The sequence below is a fragment of the Zootoca vivipara genome, chromosome 3 (assembly GCF_965207765.1).
Source record: "Zootoca vivipara chromosome 3, rZooViv2.hap1.1, whole genome shotgun sequence".
In the NCBI taxonomy this organism is placed as follows: Eukaryota; Metazoa; Chordata; class Lepidosauria; order Squamata; family Lacertidae; genus Zootoca; species Zootoca vivipara.
The window spans coordinates 94,852,591-94,858,139 of NC_142586.1; positions in this window are offsets into that span (position 1 = coordinate 94,852,591).

Genomic DNA, 5,549 nt, shown 5'->3' on the forward strand with positions numbered 1-5,549 from the left:
TTCTTTTTAACCTAGCATGATGATTCATCCTCACCATTGTGCTCACTCTCACATAATCATTCCATAGAATTCAAATAGAAATGCAGTAAAATTAAGTAAAAGAAATAAAAACAGCCAAAATAAAAATCAATCCGAATATTTAATACGATAAATGCGCCATTCCAACGTAATGGTGGTCAAGTATTTTTCAGGAGTGATTCAATCACATACCAGCAAGGTAGGCTTCTACAGTTGTCACTTTAGGGTGACAAATTCACTTTTGCAGTTAGGGAAGTGATGGGGAAATGCACTAAAAATGTAGATTTAAAAAATACTTACATTTTTCATATATAACAAAAACATGTAAGAAATTACAATACTGTATGTAGAAGTCATATTTGGTTTGGTTTGTCTGATATTCAGTCCTACCTTTTGAAAGGAGGTTAGGCTTGGGGTCTGGTTTCAGAAAAATATAGACAACTACAAAACTTAAAATCAAACAGCTATCAGAGTTTAAAACTAAGCCCCACATCGATCCTTCCCTAACACTGGCATGGTTAAGTATATTTGATGAGCAAAATTCAGTTGTGAAATATAAAGAGATGTTACCAATACTATTGGCTGCAGTGAGACAGGTAATAGCAAGAAATTGGGAAGCAGAAGATGATGGAACATTTCAAGAATGGACCATTTTCATAGTGCAGTATGCTGTAATATAGAAAGGTTGGCAAAGCAAGTACAAACAGCAAGACAAACATGGAAGTTGATTTTGTAGGACGGTAGGACAGGTTCATCCTATGGTCAAGAACTAGTGAAACTGGGACCTCAATGCCAGCTTCACAAGAGCTTTCCTCTAGAGCAGTGGTTTTCAACCAGGGTGATGGTCAAGGGTGCCAAAGGCAACACTGGCCTCTGTCCCTCCTTCCTTCCCTCTCCCCTCTGATGCCCTCTTGCATCTTTCATGGCTGTTTGTTGCAGCAGCCCTGACTACAAGCTCCCCTGGAGAATGGTGCCTTTGGGGCTGGCCAGGAGAGAGGAGAGGAAGGGAGGCTGAAGGAACACTCCACAAGGGAGGGTGTTCAAAAAGGGGCTGCCGGCTCTGCAGGCAAGGGGTGACGTAACTGGGCTCCTGAGCCCCACAGGGGTGCTGCAGAAAGAATGTAGTTGGTCAAGGGAGCTGTGGACTCAAAAAGGTTGAAAACCTCTGGTTGATGTGTTGAACTGAAACAATGCATTGCTCTTCACATTCTCCTTATGTATTATGAAAATAGGATAAAGCAAAGATTGATGTATAACCTCTGAGCAGGCAAATCAGGATGGTGACTCAATGGTCGTATAGCCTCCCTGCAAACAAATCAGAACAAATTGCAGTTCAACCACTTCCCACACCTGATGTGGCAGTTCTGTTGCCTATTCCAAAATTTGCAATGCACTCAGCTTATCAATCAATCAATTACCTGCCCTTCACTCTGAGGTTCCAGAGCAGGTCACAACATTAAAACACAATATTCAAAACAGTTTTAAAACAATTTGCAATAACTACCTGTGATCCCTGATTTCATGAAGCAAACATGTATGTTCACTTATACCTGCATTTGAATGGTAACTATTAAGCCAGACACCTTCAATTCTTGTAATCAAACCAGGCACAGAAAACCAGTTTATGAAACACTAAAAATAAATCATTAGTAATATTAATATTTAGTATAATTACAATTGTTGCTACTATTACACCTAAAACTGCTAGCGGCTCATCATGATGCAATGAAAGTGAAACATCCTTACATGAAAACAGATATGTGAAAACTTTTCCAAAAGCTATAAATTGTATAATTAATAATTATACAATTTATAATAATAATTAAGCTATAAATTGTATAATTAATAATTAGTAATTAATGTGCAACCCAAATGTTTGAACATTCAAACTGGAAGTGACTTTTGTGGGAATGTTCAGGGTGGCAGGAGAGGATATATTGTTTATTAATATCCTTCCTAACTTGTGCTAGCAAGTTCCTTTACTTAGCAGAGTTTACATTCCCCTTCTCACACCATAGCTGCCAAGTTATCCCCTTTTTTAAGGGATTTTCCCTTATGCTGAATAGGCTTCCTCGCAAGAAAAGGGAAAACTTGGCAGCTATGTCTCACACACAGCAGAAAACTACATAGTTGCAAACTCGTGTGAGTTTCTGAAGAAAATACACAGGATGAAAGGAAGGTGGAAAAGTGAGAGAGTGACAGCATGCCTTGTCCTTTTACCAGGTATGGAAAAGTCACGCCCACCCACTAGTCACATGCAAGGAAGGATGCTCCAGGCCAGGAAGAACAGGAAGTTTTGACTGACTTGCTGGATTAAACATTCCTGTGCATGTCCACTCTAGGAAAACAAGGAATACTGTATTTGACTGCTACCAGTGGATTACACCCCACAACTTTGCCACAGAAGACCAGTGACTGAGATAAAGAAACAGTATTGTAAAACAAATTTTTGCTCTAATGGGAATTGTGCTCGCCCAAAGCCAAGCTCCCACACCATGAATGAATCTACCCACTGCAACATGAATTTCAATGTACATTCTTTCTGTAGAAGCTTCCGCTAACCACCATAGTGCACATTTGTACACACTACGCTGCGTTCAACTTAGGATCCCTGTGAACAAAGCTACCTTTACCTGTTAGTGTCACTTAGTAATAGCTAAACATTTGGTCACAAAGTTTCTGTGTTGGAAGTGGTAAATTTTCAACCACCGATTTCCTGGGTTCACCACTAGTGTAGATGAAAGAGATAATGCTGATTTCTCAGAATCCTATTTCAGTAGCCATTTGTCTGATACTTGGAAGTAACTTAATTTTCAGGTAAGAACTCCCTCCATCTTCTTCACCAAGTGCTTTGAAAATGGAAGGAGAAAGAAACAGCATTGAAATAAACCACCCAGTGGCATAGCATGGGCGGCGGCAGCACAGAGGAAGTTGCCCCGGGTGCAAAATTGTTAAGGGGATGCAAAATTTCAATGCTCAGTGCTGCCTCAATACAGCTGTGAACTTCTGTTCCTGGGCTCCACTGAAACCAGCTTCTCTGTGTGAACCAGAAAGTGACCTCTAAGGACAATGGAACGACTCTTCTTTTCTTATTTCTGTGGCTGCGATCTCCTGAGTGACATGGATGCCGTTAGGCACTTCAAGGTGCACAAGTACTCCATCTGTTTCCCTCTGGCCCTCCCACCCCTCCACGCAGCCCCGGGCACTGGCAACCCATGCTACATCACTGTATAAGCCACAGGGATGGCACTGGAATTCAACAACATCTGAATGGCTGAAGCTTCCTCATCCCTACTCTAAAATCTTCTTGTCCAGTCCTTGTGCCATCCATTGTAAAAAACTACCATGCCCCAAGACCTCACCTCCATCCCCATCCTAAATGCAAATGTGTGCATTCCAGAAATATAATGGAAAGTTTGGGGAAGCACTGAATTCAGATAAGCTCAAGGATTCCCCTCTGGCCTTTCCAGACAAGCATGTTGTTCAACTCATTTGTCACTGGTGAGATGCCCCTTTCCATGACAAAGCATCTCTCACTGAGACCATACTTCTGTTGTAGAAAACCCACATTTCCCCCACTACCCCTTCCAGCGCCAACGTATTGTAACATTTAGTTGCTGGGAAATTGTAGTAGTTTCCCCACCTCTCTCCCCCACCACCAGGAGACATAACTCTTGCCATCGGCAGCCTCCTGTAGATTTTCACACGTGTCATGTGATTTCCACATCCCTGAGTTGGCATTACTGGATGTATGCTCGCAGATTGTCTCATGGCGAGCATGACGTCCGCATCTAGTCTGGATTTGTCAAGGTTGCTTAAGATGAATAAGAGAAACGACAGGAAAAACATGAAATGATGTTAAGATGGCCTTAGACTGGGTTGAGTAACAAGTATAACAAAGCAATTAAGGATAAGAATAAAAGCATCAGCACAGGACGGGTGGGAAGTCAAAAAGGGAAATATAGGTGAATAATATATTGTATGTGAAGTAAATTTGTTAAATTTTTTAAAGAAAAAACCTAATAAAAATTAATTTTAAAAAGATGAATAAGCAAAACAGGGTACAGTATTTTAAACAGTTTTTTGTCTTGTTTAAATTATGTCAGTATTCTGCAAGTGGCTGGACAGCCTTTGTAAAACAAACACTGCAGGGGTGTGTGTGTGTGTGTGTGTGTATTCTCTGAATCATTTATATGCCACCTTTTGTTCAATGAAGATTAAGGCAGTTCGCCACCATATTAAAATGCACTTACAACAAAGACATTAAAAAGATAAATGATACGCAAAAATAAAACACGATGCCACAATGTTCATCACACAGGTTATGTCCCATGTGTTTGAGGGTGTCTGTGAAATGACATTTGCCTGTTAGTGACTTTTGCCTTTCTCATACTTTCCCACCTTTTTCAGGTCCATGGGCCACATTCCTTAATGGGTAACTCTCCAGCGGCCGCATTCTAACAGCAGGTGGGGCCAGGTGCAAAATGCAAGTGGGGCAACTCTTACCTTTGCACAGTACGTTATCTTCATATCATGAAAAAGCCAGAGATTTCTACACCACCCACCCACCCAGAAAGCAAGAAGAGTTACCACACCTCAGGGACAAATGATTTGAGGTTGTCAAGCATGGCTGGCGAGGGGTGTGGCCTCTGGAAGGGGTGTGGCCTGCAGAGAGCCCTAAGGACCAGATAGGAAGACCTGGAGGGCTATATTCATCTCACAGGCCTGAAGTTCCCCACTAGGGTGATGATTTTTTTTCTCTCTCAAAAATTATTTCCTGTAGCACAAATGGATGAACTTTTGCCTATTAATGACTAAAATGAGGTATATTCCATTGAAATATTTAAAAAGGTTACGCACAAACCGTTTTAAAATTTTATTGTATGCCGTTTTACCATTGCATAAAATTGTATTAACAATTCTATATATATATTGTATCAAATTTGGACACAACACCACATTCCACAATGGGGAGTGTTCTTAGCAACATAGGGTATACAAATGTCACACCTGCACAAGGTAAAAGCCCCTTTTTGGGACCTCAAAACTCAGCCAGCAGGCCCTGCCAGGCATGCTGGGGAAAAAACCTACAGGAGAGGTACCGTAGCAAAACATCGTCCTCTAGAGGCGTCTATACTGTTACTGCAGCAAAAAAAAGCTTCCTTGTGTGTTTGATGACCCTATATAATGTTTTATATATGTGACTCTAAAGCTTGGGTTCAATTTTATATCTGCTTACAGTGACTTCAAAAATGGTCAAAAAACTGATGAATAAAAATTTTAAAATCATTTTGTGTGTGAGGTTTTTTTTAATCAAATCTCTTTGAAAGTAAGATTTTATCTAATCTTTAATGAAAGCTCATCAAATTATGATACAGGGAAATGAGGTTGTAAAAAAAGTCATCACCCTATTCCCCACAGTTTATTTTTTAATTTTCTTTTTGCATTTAGAGTCCATCTTTTTCTTTTAGGAGCTCAAGGTGGGGTACCTGGTGGTCCCCTTCCTCATTTAATACCCACAACAACTCTGT